Source organism: Urocitellus parryii, chromosome 2 (genome assembly GCF_045843805.1).
Source record: "Urocitellus parryii isolate mUroPar1 chromosome 2, mUroPar1.hap1, whole genome shotgun sequence".
Taxonomy (NCBI): domain Eukaryota; kingdom Metazoa; phylum Chordata; class Mammalia; order Rodentia; family Sciuridae; genus Urocitellus; species Urocitellus parryii.
Genome location: NC_135532.1, coordinates 143,182,506 through 143,202,300, shown reverse-complemented (window position 1 = coordinate 143,202,300; position 19,795 = coordinate 143,182,506).

Below are 19,795 nucleotides of genomic sequence, written 5' to 3'. Positions count from 1 at the left end.
ACATGGTAGTGGGACTGACACTTGTTCCAAGTTGTTGCATTTACTTGGGGTGTTTACTCTCCTCACTGCCTTAAATGATTTTCAGTTTAGAAGGAAAAAGTTCGATTTATAGACATGTTTATGCTAGAAATAAGTTTATTGTCAGTGGCATAGAAGGAAGTTTTGCTTTATAACTGCATAGACATTGAAATAAAAAATATCGCAAGGCTCTCTAGTTGTCTTTTCAGTTTTGAAGAAGGTCAGCAAGATCCCAAAAAGTGTTCTTCCTGTGTCACATGCAACTCAGTGAGGGTCTCTATTGTCTGCTCAATTTTAAAACCTAAAATTTATACTAAAAAATCCATTAATTAGATATAATTTCATTTCTAGAAACTTAAAGGTAATAACCAAAAATTAAAGTCTACAAAGATTTTCTAAAGGGTATTGGTTAGGTCAAATGGTGGTTCCATTTCCAGCTTTCCAAAAAAATCTCCATACTTCTTTCCAAATTGGCCGCACCAATTTGCAGTCCCACCAGCAATGTACAAGTGTACCCTTTTCCCCACATCCTCGCCAGCACTTGTTGTTGTTTGACTTCCTAATGGCTGCCAATCTTACTGGAGTGAGATGGTATCTTAGGGTGGTTTTGATTTGCATTTCTCTGACTGCTAGAGATGGTGAGAATTTTTTCATGTACTTGTTGATTGATTGTATGTCCTCCTCTGAAAAGTGTCTGTTCAGGTCCTTGGCCCATTTGTTGATTGGGTTATTTGTTATCGTATTGTCTATTTTTTTGAGTTCTTTGTATACTCTGGATATTAGGGCTCTATCTGAAGTGTGAGGAGTAAAGATTTGTTCCCAGGATGTAGGCTCCCTATTTCCCTCCAGCTATTCCCCTTCTTGGTCTATCCCCTAAAGACCTAAAAAGAGCATACTACAGGGACACTGCTACATCAATGTTCATAGCAGCACAATTCACAATAGCAAGACTGTGGAACCAACCTAGATGCCCTTCAATAGACTAATGGATAAAAAAATGTGGCATTTATACACAATGGAGTATTACTCTGCATTAAAAAATGACAAAATCATAGAATTTGCAGGGAAATGGATGGCATTAGAGCAGATTATGCTAAGTGAAGCTAGGCAGTCCCTAAAAAACAAATGCCAAATGTCTTCTTTGATATAAGGAGAGTAACTAAGAACAGAGCAGGGACGAAGAGCATGAGAAGAAGATTAACATTAAACAGGGATGAGAGGTGGGAGGGAAAGGGAGAGAGAAGGGAAATTGCATGGAAATGGAAGGAGACCCTCAGGGGTATACAAAATTACATACAAGAGGAAGTGAGGGGAAAGGGGAAAAAAATACAAGGGGGAGAAATGAATTACAGTAGAGGGGGTAGAGAGAGAAGAGGGGAGAAGAGGGGGAGGGGAGGGGGATAGCAGAGGATAGGAAAGGCAGCACAATACAACAGACACTAGTATGGCAATATGTAAATCAATGGATGTGTAACTCATGTGATTCTGCAATCTGTTACATGGGGTAAAAATGGGAATTTATAACCCACTTGAATCAAAGTGTGAAATATGATATATCAAGAACTATGTAATATTTTGAACAAACAACAATAAAAATTCTTTTAAAAAAGGTATTGGTTAAATTATGAAAACACCCATATTAAGGCACTATCAATTTAGCCATTAGAATGTTATGATCAGCTATTAGGAATGATGAAGCTGACATATAGCGGGCATATAGTTTTAAATTTCATTGATTTTTCTTTTTTTTCTGTTTCCTTTTTTCTTTTTCTTTTTTCTTTTCATTTGCTTCCTTTAACTTAAATTGTTCTTTTGGCTTTGGCCTCTAAAAGCTAGATTACTGAATTTAGTTCTCTTTTCTTCTCTCATCTGTGTATTTAATGTTATAAATTCCCCTAAGTGCTCTAAATGCTTACACAGTGCTTTGGATAAATTGTGAAATTAAAATACTTTGTATTTTCTTCATTTTAATTCAAAATATTTAAAAAATTCCCTTGAGACTATTTTTACTCATGTGTTATTTATAAATGTATTATTGAATTCCCAAATATTTGGGGATTTTTCAGTTCTTGTTCTATTAGTGATTTTTAGCTTAATTTCATTGTGATATAAAAATATGTTTTATTTTATTTCTAATGTATTAAATTTATTGATGACTCTTTTATGGCACAGGACATGGTGGACCTTTCTGAATTTTATGTAAACTTGAAACAAATGTGTACTCTATTCTTTTGGAGTAGAGTATTTTAGAAATGCCAATAAGATCAAGTTGATTGACAGCGCCACTCAGGTCAACTATATCCTTATTGATTTTCTGCTTCCTTCATCTATTAAGCCCTGAGAGATGTGTTTGGAAGTCTGCAACTTTAGGAGTAGATTTTGTCAATTTCTCCTTGAGTTATATCAGTTTTGGTGTCACATATTTAGATGTCTGTTGTTAAATGCTTACATATTTAGAATTGTTATGTCTTCTTGGAGTTTGTCCCGCTTTATCCCTGATAATTTTCCATATTCTGAAATGTACTTTATATAAAATTAATAAAGCTATTGCAGATTTCCCATTGATTAGTTCCTATAGTGCATCTCTGTTCATCTTTTGGCTGTAATTGTATCTGAGTCTTCTTACTCAAAGTGGTTTCTTATAGACAATATATGGTAGAGTCTTGTTTCTTTATTCAGTTTGAAACTTTTTCTTTAATTGTCATTTTAGACTAGTCACATTTAAAGTGATTATTGGTAGAGTTGGAGTAGTATTTAATGTATTTATATCTGCTTTCTCCATTTTACATTTGTTCTTTATGCATTTTCCCACTTTTCTGGTTATACTTAGTATTTTATATGATTTTGTATTATCCACTCTCTTAGAAAGAGGAGGTCAGAAAAAGTTCTTCAGAAAGCTAATATTGAGTTACCGTATGAACTAGCACTACTACTACTAGATATATATCCAAGAGAATTAGAAGCATATGTCCAGGGCAAGAGTTGTGGATAAGTAGAAGCATGCTTGCCTTGCATGTGTGGGGCACTGGTTTCCAATCTCAGCACCACATCAAAACAGAAAATTAAATAAAAATAAATAAATTAATAAAAAGTATATGTCAATGGAGTGGGAGATGTAGCTCAATGGTAGAGTGCCTATCAGGCCCTGGGTCAGTCCACAGCACTGACAAAAGAAAAAAAGGCAATAAAAGCACATATTCACACAAAACATACACAAAGTGTTCATAGCAGTGTTATTTAGAATAGCAAAAATTGGAAAATATCCAATTACCTCTCACCTAATGAACAGTGGAATATTATTTGGCCATAAAAGGGAAGGAAGTTCTGATACATGTACATCATTGACCCTTGAATGTGTTCTACTAAGGAAAACAGGTGAAAGAGCAGAGGGAATTGGATTTGCATATGCTTTCCCTGATGCTTTTTGCCCCATTGCCTGATCCAGTTCAAGTAAGCAGTTAAAGTAGGTTTGACAGTAGATCTATTTAGAACACTTTCCAGAGCCATTTTCAAAACCCTTTTGTTTTATGTATTCATTTAGCCAATATTGAATTTAGTCCCTGCCTTGTGCAAGGCACTGTTCAATTTGCTGCCTAGAGAACCCACAAAAATTCCTGCCCTGTAGAACCTACGTTCTAGTAGAAGGAAAGAAACTATAAAGGAAATAAGAATAATACATTAAGCAATGGACTCTTTAGGTGATGGACTGGCAGGAGAGTGAGAGTCAGAGGGTTGTTTTCAAAGGGTTCCTTACCTAGGGAAGAGCATGGCAAGCAGAAGAGCATGAAAAGCATGGAAAGCCCTGAGGCAGGAATGTTCCTAGTGCAGTGAAAGATCTTGAAGGGCTTTAGCAGAGTCACAGTGCACTGAGCAAGCAATAGGTGGTGAGGGTCAGTGAGTGAGGCCCTATGTAGTGCTTTGTAGGGCTTCTGGCTTCCACTCTAAGATGGGGAAACCAGTGGAAAGTTTTGAGCAGAGGCATAAAATGGTCTTACTTAAATATTAAGAGGCTCACTCTGGTTAATTTATTCAGAAGAAATTCTCAAGGAAGGCCAAGGCAGAAGCAGGAAGACCAATTAGAATGCTATTGCAATAATTCAGGTGAGAAATGACAGAAATGTAGACAAGAATGGTATCAATGGAAGTGATAAAAAAAAAACAATAATCAGATTCTGGATGTATTTTGAAAGGAGTGTCTATGTAAAAAAGAGTTGAGGGTAGCACCAAGAGTTACGGCCTAAGAATGGGAATGATGAAATTGAAGTGTCCCTTAGTTGAGATGGGAAGGACTTCAAGATGGGTAGAGGGGTTGGGGTGGTAATTGGGAGTTTAGTTGTGAGCATTTTAATGTGTTTTAGACATGTTAAAGTTAAGACACCTAGTAAGATGTTCAAGTGGACATATTGATGAGGCTGTTGGGTATGCAAGCCTGGGATCCAAGTTAGAGAGATAAAATTGAAGCTTCTTAGCTACAGATGTTTCCTAAAGCTGCAAGGCAAGATGAGGTCACAGAGTCAAGTGGGAATAAATGGACAGAAATTTACTTTGCACCCTGACACAGTCCATAACTAAGAGTTGATGAGGCATACCAGCAAGGAGACCAAGAAAGAATGGAAGGAAAGACAGGGAAAAAGATATGCCCTGAAATCTATAGGCAAAAAGTGAGGGAGAGATCTGCTTGGCAGAAACCACAGTATATCAATAAAGATGAAGACTGAGACTTGATCAGTTAAGATATAATGTAGGTGAAAACTTGAAGAATGGGCACATCTACTTTTTGTTAAAATAAAGTAACTAGGACCATTTTAGTCCTTCTTGCTGAAAATGACCTCAAGAAACCAGATTATAGGAAACAGTTGTTTTCAAGATGCTGTGTCAGACATTGAATGAAGGATAGTGATGTCAGAAAGTAACAACTGAAATGAACCCTACAACTGGCCCAATTTCTAGGCCATGTGCAGAGAGGCATAACACAGATGGGACATTGCTGGAGAAGCTGAGAAAATAGAAAAGATGGACACTCTCGAGCTCTGGGGAGGACCCCCCTTATGAATTCAACAAAGAGCCACTTATGAATTCATGCGAAGAGCCACTGTAAAGACTGAGATATAATTGTCTGATGAGATTGGCAAGAACTGGGCTGAGGTGTAGTTCAGTGACAGAGTGCTTGCCTAGCATGCACAAGGCCCTTGGTTCAAACTCCATCAGTAGGAACAAACCCTGGGGCTGGGTGTGATGGTGCATGCCTATAGTCCCAGGTAGTTGGAACACTGAGGATAACTTGAGCTCAAGTCTGGGCAACATGGTGAGACCCCCAAGCTCAGAAGAACAATATCAGAAGGAGTAGTGTCTGCCACGTGTGTAGGGTTGGGAGGGGTGCCTGTTTCTATCAGCTACCATAAAAAAAAACTTATCACTCACAAGATATTGAGAAGAGTCATAATTGTCTTGTCTCAATGATAGGAAATAATTATCCTTAAACACTGTTTCAGTTCCATCTAACAAATCTTACAAATGAGACACAAATAGCTTAAAACTGTATCCCAGAACAAAGCTCAAGAATATTTATAGGGCCGCAATCACAACCATGGTTCTACTTATGCCTCAGAAGGGGCTTGTCCTCAGTGTCCTCTGCTGTGGATCTGATTAGACCCTAGTGAATCTGGCTAAATCCTATATGTCATCAACTATCAGTAGATAAAAGGTGATAAAAGATGGGCTGGTCATCCATGAGCTTGCTACTGTCCATTCCCTGGGCTCAATATGGAAAAACACATTGGCCTGCAGGTAGAGCAGTCACATGGGCATAGTTAGAATAGGTAACCTGGAGGAGAGGGTGAGAGCTGTATACCAGGTTCTCATAAGATACCATGAATCTAAAGAGATTGCCACTTGTATCAGAGCCTGTACTGGAGATGAAGGAACATGGCCCCAAACAAAGCAGATTCTCATGGAACGTGTCCACAAGCTGAAGGCAGATAAGACCTATGAGAATCCTGACTGACCTTGGTGAGGGCCACCTTTGTGAAGAGCACTTCCAGGCCAAGAAAGGAGGAGGAGGTCATCAAGACTTTCCAAAGAGGATGAAGCCCAGAAATAAAGCTCTACCTTCATTGTAGCCTCTAGAGTTAACACAGATCTGCCCTTCAAATAAAAGAAGCCTTGATCTGACTGGGAAAAAGTCAGAGAATATTGATAGGAATCCAGAAGTGGTCAGGATGCAACAGGCACCCAGACCTTCAGTCAAAGCTTTAACAAAAAGACAAAAGGGTAGGAAAATACAGTCCATCATGAGGAGAAAATATTCAGATGGAACCAGCCCATACTTGACTCAGATAAAAGAATTAGCACACAAGGTCATGAAAATAATCTTTATAATTATGTTCCAGGGTTTAAAACATTACGCATTTTGAAGGCAAATTTTTAAATGATGCGAACCAAACTTAGTTACATATAGTGATTTGGATATGACATGTCCCTGAAAAGCTCCAGTGTTAATGCAAAGATATTTTGTAAGAGAAATGATAGGATTGTGACAGCCATAACCTAATCACTCTCTCCTAGTTTGAATGGAGAGTTGGTCACTATAGGAGTGTGGCTGGAGCATATGGGACAATGGAAGGTGCCCTCAAAGGGTTTTTTGCCCAGTACCTCTTTTCCCCTTCTCTGCTTCTGTTTCCTGGCCTCCTTGAGCAGAGCAGCTCTCCTCCACTGTGCCCTTCCGCCATGATGTTCTGCTTCACCTTGAGCCCAGAGCAGTGGAGTCAGTGCACCATGGACTAAACCTCTGAAACTGTGAGCCAAGATACCTGTTCCTCTAACTTTGTCTTGTCAGGTATTTTGGTCACAGTGAAACAATTGGCTAACACATTATGGAAACTATAATATGTGAGACTGGATTAATGATAGATTATTGCAGTAATGGAAACTACCACAGTGAAACATAGGGAGAGATGTGAAAACAACTTTTCAATGAAATAGCATCAGTGAGCTTTGAGACAGTTTCAAGTGTTTTCATGATGTGTAATGAAGTTCTGAAAGAAAAAAATCAACCCAGAAATCTATCTCCCAAAAGCTAAATAACAGCTTTCTCAAATGCAGTAAATTGAAACTACTTCTAACTACCTGAATAAGTATATGAATTTTTGCTATATAAGTATCTTTAAAAGATAAAATCATTTAAATGAAAATAATAACAGTGGAGGCAGAAGATATGCTTGTGTAAAATGACAACAAAAGCCTCAGGGCCAAGAACAACAACCCTAAGTTTCTTGTCCTGTGTGACATTGTGTGTCACATGATGGTCAAGTGTACTCACTGAAAGATGCAAACATTCAATAATAAGAGAGAGTTGTACCTAATCTCTAAGGAATGAGAATAATAAAAAGTGAGAAATGCTGGAAGAGAAATGGAGTAATAGGAACACTCCTGCATTGCTAGTGGGAGGCTCCCTCTAGAAGAGAATTTTTTCAGGTTCCCACAAAACATGACCTTACCACGTAACTCAGCAATCTGTTTGTTAAATAATGAAAACAGCCATATTGAGGCACTATTCAATTTAGCCATTAGAATAATGTGTTCCTAGGTATTTACCCCCAGGCATTGAAACATGTCCACACAAAAAACCTATGAAAAATTTTATAGCATCTTTATTTGTATTTGCCAAACTTGGAACCAAGACTGGCTCTAGCTAAGCAGTTCCTTTGACACAGAATGTACAACCAAGATGTATTTCAAAAAGTGAATGTGAGGTCTGTGCACAACTCAGTGGTAGAGCACATACCTCAGGTGCTGTGGCCCTGGGTTCCATCCCCAGTACCACAAAATGAATAAAATAAATCAAATGTATATGTTATATCCATACAATAAAATAGTACTCATGGATAAAAATTGAGGTATCATAACAACAATAGACATGACAGAACTTTATCTATTTGCTTATTATAGGGAATGAACATGGAAAATATGGTGTGGGCATATTAGATTCTGAAAGATGTTTAAAAGAATAGTGCTTAATAATGATGTCTTTCAGTTTAAAGGGGCTAGATGCTCTCCAATTGCAAGTTGAATGTGTGGGCTGGAAGTGCTCATCCATGCTAGGGCACTTGCCCAGCATGTAAGTAGAGGACATCTCAAGTAGGAAAAGTTTTAAAAAATAATTGCAGGGATTCAGAAATGTGAAGAGGTTGAGTGTTAGAGTCTGTAAACAAGTCAAGATGGCACCTGGCATTTTGCAGAGGGAGTGGTTTGTGAAGTAACGCCAGCGAGCCATTAAGTGTGGAGATTCCTTATTGGTTTTGCTGTATCTAGTTTATGTTAATTAAGATAAGCTGTGTGAAATGTATATATACCCCTCTGGTCCTACAATAAACTGCTCCCACTCCTGCTGGATCAATCTACACAAGTTGCTCGTCACCCCCCCCCCCGGTTATTTTGCTGCAGCCGAACTGCGGCAGTTGAGTAGTAAGTGTTTAGTGCAGTGAATTTATTCAGTTGATGTTATAATGGTGGATACATGACAACATTGATTTTTCAAAACCCACAGAATAAAATAATACAATGAACAATTATATAATAATACCTAATCAGAAATTATATAATACAATACCAAACTCACTCTAGTGTAAAGTTGTAAACTTTGGATTAATAGAAGTATATCCATCTTTGTTTATTTGTTTAGAGTTCTTGCATAGCATGCTCAAGTTCCCCAGATTTCAAGTGCCAGCCAAAAAATAACAAAATACATTTATATTTAGATATGTATACACACGAATATCAATATAATAATTACACTGTATTGTAATGCAAGATATTCATAATAAGAGCATGAGGGGCCAACATGGGAACATTTCAGGATCCCCATTTTAAGACCTAGTATGCATTTAGAAATTGCATTTGCAAGGTTATCTAGTTGTCTTTTCAGTTTTGAAGTAGATCAGCCAGATCCCTTAAAGTGTTCCTCCTGTCTCACAGGCAACTTAACGAGGGTTTCTACTGTCTGCTTAATCATAAAACTTAAAACTTCTACTTAAAAAACACATTAATTAGAAATAATTTCACTTCTAGAAATTTAAAGGTAATAATCAAAATTAAAGAATACAAAGATTTTCTAAAGGAGATTGTTTAAATTATGAAAAGACCCATGTTAAGGCACTATTCAATTTAGCCATTAGAATCATTTTATGGTCAGTTATTAGGAATGATGAAGCTGGCATATAGCTTTTGAAGAAAAGAGTTTCAGCAGATCCAAATAGTTTTGAAATATGACTTTTACAAAGGTTTAACAGGGTAGTCCACATTGGTAGTAGGATTGTGATCATTTTTCTTTATATATTTATGTAACCCAGGTGGGGTTTTTGCTGTTGTTGATTTTATTTTCTTTAAGCAAGTGTATGCAGTTATACTTCAACTCAGAAAAGATGAAGCTGCCAAGCCTGGGGGTGCACACCTGTAATCTCAGCTTCTAGAGAGGCTCAGGCAGGAGGATCTCATATTTGAGCCCACCTAGGCAATTTAGAGAAACTCTGTCTCAAAATAAATGAAAAGAGGCCTGGTGTATAGCTCAGCAGTGGAGCACTTATTTGCTTAGCATGTTTTTGGGTTCAATTCCTAAAAAAACCATAACAATCCATAAACTTTATATATTATGACTTTGTTGAGCTACCTTAAGAATGTCACAAGTACTATACCCAGCGGTTGCACATCTGTAATCTCAGTGACTCAGGAGGCAAAAAAAAAAAAAAAAAAAGGAGGATCACAAGTTCAAGGCCAGCCTCAAGTATTTGGTGAGACCCTATCTCAAAAATAAAAATAAGGATTAGGAATGTAGCTGACTGGCAATACCACACTGTTCAACCCTCAGTATTTCAGGCCCCCCCAAAAAGAATGTCAGAGATGTTGTTCTGTTTTTAGGCCTTACACCTGATTGCAACAAATGGAACTCCAGAACTTCCAAATCCAGACAAACTTTCCCCGGCCGGTATTTCACGATTTCTTACATAAGTGTTTGGAAGTGGATGTGGAGAAAAGGGGTTCAACCAAGGTATTGTTAGAGTTAAATTTTGAAATAATGTGAGTTGGATAAAATATTGATTCTTTTTGAATAACCCACAGAAAGTTTCCACTTCACTATTCATTGATCACTACCAATAAGGCAGCTGCTATATTTTAGGACTTCATCTGCCAGGAGTAAAAGTTTAATTTTGTGAGAGTTTGTTTTGGTATATTATCAAATATCATGTCCATTCAATGCTGGCATGAGTGTATTAATGGGCTGTTTAACTGTTGATTTTTAGAAATTAGAACAATTAAAAACAACTCTGTTTTCTAAGCAGTTTATGAAAGTTATGGTTGTGATTATGAGACATTTGGGCAGGTATTAAAATTTGGGTTGTTTAAATCAATTGTATTCATAAGTAGTCTTCAGGGCTTAGTTGAAAGAACATATTTTGCTTCTAAATTATGCACTTTTTGTTTCCTCTCTTTGGCAGCACCCATTCCTGAACTTGGCAAAACTGCTAGCAAGTTTAACTCCACACATCCTGGCGGCCAATGTGGTTCTCAAGAATAGCTTCTAACATGGCATCCTATTCTTTAATTTTCTGAAAGGAAAAATTTTTAAAACTATAATAAAGTGTTCATTATTGTAAAAGACTTGTAACATAAAATTTGCCATTTTAGCCATGGTAAGTGACCAACTCAAAGGCATTAATTACACTCACAATATTGTACAAGCTTCTGCTTCCAGAACAGTTTTGTCACTCCAAACAGAAGCTCTGCCACCATGTAAGTAAAACTCCCATTCCTCCTCCTCCACCCCCTTGGCTGCCACCAGTCTTTTTTTTTTCTTTTATTTGTTCTAATTAGTTATACATTGATCAAGGCCACAACCAAGTTAAGATGGCACCTGGCAATTTGCTAGGAGGAGTGGTTTCTGAGCCAATGCCAGGGAGCCATTAAGATGATAAGGATTCCTTAATAACTGACTGCTGTATCTAGTTTATGTTAATTAAGTTAAGCTGTGTGTAATTAGTTGGGTATATGTACCTCTTCAGTCCAGCAGAGAGGTGGTGCCTGCTACCTAGGGTACCCGCTACTTTGAGTTCCCACTCAGTTCCCACTGAGTTCACTCGCAATAAAGTAGTTCCCGCTTCAATCTTCAAGTTGCTTGTCATCTCCCAGTTATTTCGCCCAGTTGCACAATGGCAATACATGACAGTAGAATGCACTTTGACACATCATACACAAATGGTGTATAAGTTCTCATTTTTTCTGGTTGTACATGATGTAGAATCACATCAATCATGTAGTCACACATGCATATAGGGTAATAATGTCCAATTCATTCTACTCTTCTTCCTACCCCCATATCTGGCTTCCCTCCTTTCACTCCCCTCTGCCTAATACAAATAATTCTATTCTTCCATAGCCATGCTCCTTATTGTGAATTAGTGTCAATATATCAGAGAAAACATTTAGACTTTGGTTTTTGGAATTGGCTTATTTTGCTTAGTATGATATTCTCACTTCCACCCATTTACTGGCAGATGCCATTACTGCCTTCTTCTTTAAAACTGTGTAATATTCAATTGTGCATAGAGACCACATTTTCTTCATCTGTTGAAGGACTCCTAGGTTTGTTCCATAGTTAAACTATTGTTTTTTTTTTTTTCCTTTTTTTTTTTTTTTTTTATTGGTCGTTCATAACATTACATAGTTCTTAATACATCATATTACACGGTTTGATTCAAGTGGATTATGAACTCCCGCTTTTACCCCGTATACAAATTGCTGTATCACATCAGTTACCCTTCCATTGATTGACATATTGCCTTTCTAGTGTCTGATGTATTCTGCTGTCTGTCCTATTGTCTACTATCCCCCCTCCCCTCCCCTCCCCTCCCCTCCCCTTTTCTCTCTCTACCCCTTCTACTGTAAATCATGTCTTCCATTTGTATTCTCTTGACTTACCCCTCCTTACCTCTTATATGACATTTTGTATAACCCTGAGGATCGCCTTCCATTTCCATGCAATTTCCCTTCTCACTCCCTTTCCCTCCCACCTCTCATCCCTGTTTACTGTAAATATTCTTCTCAAGCGCTTCGTCCCTACCCTGTCCTTGTTTACACCCCTTATATCAAAGGAGTCATTTGGTATTTGTTTTTTAAAGATTGACTAGCTTCACTTAGCATAATCTGCTCTAATGCCATCCATTTCCCTCCAAATTCTATAATTTTGTCATTTTTTAATGCAGAGTAATACTCCATAGTGTATAAATGCCACATTTTTTTATCCATTCATCTATTGAAGGGCATCTAGGCTGGTTCCACAGTCTTGCTATCGTGAATTGAGCTGCTATGAACATCGATGTAGCAGTGTCCCTGTAGCATGCTCTTGTTAGGGCTTTAGGGAATAGACCGAGAAGGGGAATAGCTGGGTCAAATGGTGGTTCCATTCCAAGCTTTCTGAGAAATCTCCATACTGCTTTCCAAATTGGCTGCACCAATTTGCAGTCCCACCAGCAATGAACAAGAGTGCCCTTTTCCCCGCATCCTCTCCAGCACTTATTGTTGTTTGACTTCCTAATGGCTGCCAGTCTTACTGGAGTGAGATGGTATCTTAGGGTAGTTTTGATTTGCATTTCTCTGACTGCTAGCGATGGTGAGCATTTTTTCATGTACTTGTTGATTGATTGTATGTCCTCCTCTGAGAAGTGTCTGTTCAGGTCCTTGGCCCATTTATTGATTGGGTTATTTGTTATCTTATTGTCTAATTTTTTGAGTTCTTTGTATATTCTGGTTATTAGGGCTCTATCTGAAGTGTGTGGAGTAAAGATTTGTTCCCAGGATGTAGGCTCCCTATTTATCTCTCTTATTGTTTCTTTTGCTGAGAAAAAACTTTTTAGTTTGAGTAAGTCCCATTTGTTGATTCTATTTGTTAACTCTAGCGCTATGGGTGTCCTATTGAGGAATTTGGAGCCCGATCCCACAGCGTGTAGATCATAACCAACTTTTTCTTCTATCAGATGCCGTGTCTCTGATTTAATATCAAGCTCCTTGATCCATTTTGAGTTAACTTTTGTGCACGGCGAGAGATAGGGATTCAGATTCATTTTGGTGCAAATGGATTTCCAGTTTTCCCAGCACCATTTGTTGAAGATGCTATCCTTCCTCCATTGCATGCTTTTAGCCCCTTTATCAAAAATAAGATAGTTGTAGTTTTGTGGATTAGTTACTGTGTCCTCTATTCTGTACCATTGGTCCACCCGCCTGTTTTGGTACCAGTACCATGCTGTTTTTGTTACTATTGCTCTGTAGTATAGCTTGAAGTCTGGTATCGCTATACCGCCTGATTCACACTTCCTGCTTAGTATTGTTTTTGCTATTCTGGGTCTTTTATTATTCCATATGAATTTCATGATTCTTTTATCTATTTCTACAAGATATGCTGTTGGGATTTTGATTGGCATTGCATTGAACTTATAGAGAACTTTTGGTAATATCGCCATTTTGATGATGTTAGTTCTGCCTATCCATGAGCAGGGTATGTTTTTCCATCTTCTAAGGTCTTCTTCTATGTCTTTCTTTAGGGTTCTGTAATTTTCATTGTATAAATCTTTCACCTCTTTTGTTAGGTTGATTCCCAAGTATTTTATTTTTTGGGGGGATATTGTGAATGGAGTAGTTGTCCTCATTTCCGTTTCAGAGGATTTGTCGCTCATATACAGGAACGCCTTTGATTTATGCGTGTTGATCTTATATCCTGCCACTTTGCTGAATTCATTTATTAGCTCTAATAGCTTCTTTGTAGACCCTTTTGGGTCTGCTAGGTATAGAATCATATCATCTGCAAATAGTGATAATTTAAGTTCTTCTTTTCCTATTTTTATGCCTTTAATTTCTTTTGACTGTCTAATTGCTCTGGCCAGTGTTTCGAGGACTATGTTGAACAGAAGTGGTGAGAGAGGGCATCCCTGTCTTGTACCAGATCTTAGAGGGAATGCCTTCAATTTTTCTCCATTCAGAATGATGCTGGCCTGTGGCTTATCATAGATTGCTTTTACAATGTTGAGGTATGATCCTGTTATCCCTAATTTTTCTAGCGTTTTGAACATAAAGGGATGCTGTACTTTGTCGAATGCTTTTTCTGCATCTATTGAGATGATCATATGGTTCTTATTTTTAAGTCTATTGATGTGGTGAATAACATTTATTGATTTCCGTATATTAAACCAGCCTTGCATCCCAGGGATGAATCCTACTTGATCATGATGTATAATTTTTTTGATATGTATTTGAATCCGATTCGCCAGAATTTTATTGAGGATTTTTGCGTCAAGGTTCATTAGAGATATTGGTCTGTAGTTTTCCTTCTTTGATGTGTCTTTGTCTGGTTTCGGAATCAGGGTGATGTTGGCGTCGTAGAATGAATTTGGAAGTTCTCCCTCTTTTTCTATTTCCTGAAATAGCTTGAAAAGTATTGGTGTTAGTTCCTCTTTAAAGGTTTTTTAAAACTCTGCTGTATACCCATCCGGTCCTGGGCTTTTCTTAGTTGGTAGTCTTTTGATGGTTTCTTCTATTTCCTCTATTGTTATTGGTCTGTTTAGGTTGTCTATATCCTCCTGGCTCAATCTGGGCAGATCATAGGACTCAAGGAATTTATCTATGCCTTCACTATCTTCTATTTTATTGGAGTATAAGGATTCAAAGTAATTTCTGATTATCTTCTGTATTTCTGAAGTGTCTGTTGTGATATTATCTTTTTCATCCCGTATGCTAGTAATTTGGGTTCTCTCTCTTCTTCTCTTCGTTAGCATGGCTAAGGGTCTGTCAATTTTATTTATTTTTTCAAAGAACCAGCTTTTAGTTTTGTCAATTTTTTCAATTGTTTCTTTTGTTTCAATTTCATTAATTTCAGCTCTGATTTTAATTATTTCTTGCCTTCTACTTCTTTTGCTGTTGTTTTGCTCTTCTTTTTCTAGGATTTTGAGATGAAGTATGAGATCATTTATTTGTTGGTTTTTTCTTTTTTTGAGGAATGAACTCCAAGCAATGAATTTTCCTCTTAGAACTGCTTTCAATGTGTCCCATAGATTCCGATATGTTGTGTCTGTGTTTTCATTTAACTCTAGGAATTTTTTAATTTCCTCTTTGATGTCTTCTAAAACCCTTTGATCACTCAGCAACCTATTGTTCATTCTCCAGGTGATGCTTGCTTTTTCCTTTCTTCTTTTATCATTGATTTTCAGTTTCATTCCATTATGATCAGATAAGATGCATGGTATTATCTCTACCCCTTTGTATTGTCTAAGAGTTGCCCTGTGACATAGTATATGGTCTATTTTTGAGAAGGTTCCATGTGCTGCTGAGAAAAAAGTGTAGCTACTTGATGTTGGGTGGTATAGTCTATATATGTCAATTAAGTCTAGGTTGTTAATTGTGTTATTGAGTTCTATAGTTTCCTTATTTAACTTTTGTTTGGAAGATCTGTCCAGTGGTGAGAGAGGTGTGTTGAAGTCTCCCATGATTATTGTATGTTGGTCTATTAGACTCTTGAACTTGAGAAGAGTTTGCTTGATGAATACAGCTGCACCATTATTTGGGGCATATATATTTATGATTGTTATGTCTTGTTGGTGTATGGTTCCCTTGAGCAGTATGAAGTGTCCTTCTATATCCCTTTTGATTAGCTTTGGCTTGAAATCTATTTTATTAGATATGAGTATGGACACTCCTGCTTGTTTCCGCGGTCCATATGAGTGATATGATTTTTCCCAACCTTTCACCTTCAGTCTATGTATATCTTTTCCTATCAAATGCGTCTCCTGTAGACAGCATATTGTTGGGTCTTGTTTTTTGATCCATTCTACTAGCCTGTGTCTCTTAATTGGTGAGTTTAAGCCATTAACATTTAGGGTTATTATTGAGATATGGTTTGTTCTTCTATCCATATTTGTTTATTGATGTTACTAAACCTGATTTGTTATCCTCTATGACTACTTTCCCCCTTTTACTGTCCTACCTCCCATTGTTGGTTTTCAATGTTGTTTTCCATTTCCTCTTCCTGTAATGTTTTGCCAAGGATTTTTTGAAGAGATGGTTTTCTAGCTGCGAATTCTTTTAACTTTTGTTTATTGTGGAAGGTTTTAATTTCATCTTCTAACCTGAAGCTTAATTTCGCTGGATACACGATTCTTGGTTGGAGCCCATTGTCTTTCAGTGTTTGAAATATGTTATTCCAGGATCTTCTAGCTTTCAGAGTCTGTGTTGAGAGATCAGCTGTTATCCTGATTGGTTTACCCCTAAATGTAATCTGCTTTCTTTCTCTTGCAGCTTTTAAAATTCTCTCCTTATTCTGTATGTTGGACATCTTCATTATAATGTGTCTAGGTGTGGATCTCTTTTGATTTTGCACATTCGGCGTCCTGTAGGCTTCTAGGATTTGGGATTCTGTCTCAATCTTCAATTCTGGGAAGTTTTCTCGTATTATTTCACTGAATAGACTGTTTATTCCTTTGGAATGGAGCTCTGTGCCTTCCTGTATCCCAATGACTCTTAAATTTGGTCTTTTGATATTGTCCCATAATTCTTGGATGTTCTGCTCATGGTTTCTTAGCAGACTTGCTGAGCTGTCTATGTTCTTTTCCAGTTGAAATACTTTGTCTTCATTGTCTGATGTTCTCTCTTCTAAGTGATCTACTCTGCTGGTAGTATTCTCAATTGAGTTTTTAAGTTGGTTTATTGTTTCCTGCATTTCTAGAATTTCAATTTGTTTGTTTTTTATTACCTCTATCTCCCTGTGAAATTGATCTTTGACTTCCTGGATTTGTTTGTCAATGTGATCTTTCATTGTCTGATTTTGCTGTCTCATGTCTTCCTTGAGACTCCAGATCATCTGAAGCATATATATCCTGAACTCTTTATCTGATATTCCATCTGTTGCAGCTATTACCTCTTCTAAAGTTGAGTTGACCTGCATTGCTTGTGGTCCTTTCTTTCCTTGTCTTTTCATACTGCCCACGTTTCTTTCTGCTTGGTGCAACTGTTGTGTTTTGAAATTTACCCCCTATTTATTTATGTTGCTCTTGTATACTTGAAAAGTCTCCCTTGCAGGTGCGGGCGGCGGCTGTGCCCCTACTCCAATTGGGGTGACGTGTCTATCACGCTGGCGGCTCTCTGGGCCTGTTCCAGGAGTGGAAGGCGGCTCTGCTCTGTCCCTATTCCAATTGGGGTGTCGTGACTACAATGCTGGCAGATCGCTGGGCCTCTTCCGGGCGTGGGCGGTGGGATTGGCTGGCGGGATTCCACCTAATGGCAGTCCCTAACCTCCCTGCTTGCTAATTAATGGCTTCTCTGAGGCACCACGCCTTCTGTAGCTGCGGGGCAGGCCGCGCGAATCAGTTGGCCTGGATCTCCGGGGTCCTGCTGCTGGCTGTTTTGATGTTACAAGCTGTTGGAGAGTGGTGGTGTATTCTTCAGCTTTCCCGGATGGTGGCCACTGACTGTCTGGATGGAGTGTCCGCTGTTTTGATGTTGCACTCTGAAGGAGAGTGGCGGTGTATCCTTCAGCTTTCCCGGATGGTGGCCGCTGACTGCCTCGGTGGAGTGTCCGCTGTGGGGGATGGGACTGTACCGCTTCCTTCCCCTTCTGAGAACCCGTTCTCGGCCCAAGGGTCCGTGTGGGCTTGGCTGGTGGGATTCCACCTAATGGCCTTCCCTAACCTCCCTGCTTGCCAATTAATGGCTTCACTGAGGCGCCACGCCTTCTGTAGCCGCAGGGCAGGCCACGCGAATCAGTTGGCCTGGCTCTCCGGGCCCTGCTGCAGGCTGCTGGGATCCCTGGCACTCTATCACTTTGATTTTTTCTGCTTGCCCCTCCCCCAGCGCTGGCTAGCCAGGTTTCTTTTTGGCTGCTACTGGGAGGAGGGGTTGGAGGTCAGGTGTCTCTGGTTTCCCCCTAGCCTGTATGGAGGCTCAGCTTGATACTCCCTCTCCCGGCAAGCCTAGGAGAGATTTTATGCGAATTCCCGCTGTCTGGGGGGTGAGCTGAATGACACCGACCTGTTTTGATGTCGCACTCTGAAGGAGAGTGGCGGTGTATCCTTCAGCTTTCCCGGATGGTGGCCGCTGACTGGCTCGGCGGAGTGTCCGCTGTGGGGGATGGGACTGTACCGCTTCCTTCCCCTTCTGAGAACCCGTGCTCGGCCCAAGGGTCCGTGTGGGCTTGGCTGGTGGGATTCCACCTAATGGCCTTCCCTAACCTCCCTGCTTGCCAATTAATGGCTTCACTGAGGCGCCACGCCTTCTGTAGCCGCAGGGCAGGCCACGCGAATCAGTTGGCCTGGCTCTCCGGGCCCTGCTGCAGGCTGCTGGGATCCCTGGCACTCTATCACTTTGATTTTTTCTCCATAGTTAAACTATTGTGAGTTGAGCTGCTTTATAACATTGATGTGGCCATGTCACTGTTGTATGCCAATTTTAAGTTTGTTGGGAATAAAGAAGTGGGATAACTGGGTCAAATTGTGGTTTTATTCCAAGTTTTCTAAGGAATATCCATACTGCTTTCCATAATGGTTGCACCATTTTGGAGTCCCACCAGCAATCTATGAGTGTGTCTTTTCCCCCACAATCTCGCCAACATTTCTTGTTACTTGTCTTTTTGATAATTGTTATTCTGACTGAAGAGAGATCAAATCTGATAGTTTTGATTTTTATTTCTTTAATTGCTAGAGATGTTGAACATTTTTTCATATATTGGTTTATGAACATATATCTTCTGAGAATTGTGTGTTCAGTTCCTTAGTCAATTTATTGATTGGGTTATTTGGTTTTGGGGTGTTAAGATTTTTGAGATGTTTATATATTCTGGAAATTAGTGCTCTATCTGATGTGCGTGTAGTAAAAATGATCTGACACTCTGTGGGCTCTCTCTTTACATTATTGATCATTCCTATTGCTGAGAAAAAGCTTCTGAGTTTGAATCCTTCCCATTATTGGTAAGGAATATTGTTTTATAGCCCAGAATATGACCTGTTACTGAAAGTATTATGTGCCCTAAAGGGAACAGGAGTTCTGTAGTTGTTGGGTGTTTTATTCTATAAAGTCATTTAGGCTAAGGTAGTTGATACTCTTGCTCAAAACTTCTATGTCTTTATTAATATTTTTGCCAAATTAATGTATTTACTGAGAGAAAGATATTAAAATCTCCCATGATGGTTGGTAACTGTGTGTTTCTCCCTTTCATTCTGTTAATTTTTGCTTTATATATTTTAAATCTCTGTTACAGGAACATTAATTATTTTCATATCTGTCTTCAGAATTTCTATTTATGGTAATACTTTTCAAGTTTATTTTGTCTGATATTAATTCAGCAGTTACAACTTTTCTTTCTTTATTTTTTCATTATTATTTTCCTGATTTTTAATTTTCAATATATCTGTATCTTTACATTTAAAGCACATCACTTGTAAACATAATTAGATCTTGATTTTTTTAACCCATTCTGATAATATCTGCCTTTCAACTGGGGTTTTAATCCATTCTGTTCAGTGTAATATTGATATATATGGATTTAAGCCTCATATTTTCCTCTTTGTTTCCTGTGTGTACCATCTGGCCTTTGCTCTAAATCTTAAATTTTTAGCATCAACTTAAGAGTTAATGTTTTTTATTTAAAATGTAAGAGTGTATTCTAAGTCCATACTATTATATGTAGAGTTAGTTTCACATAACTAAGCACACAGACTCTAAAACTAACATTACTTCTACCACATGTCTC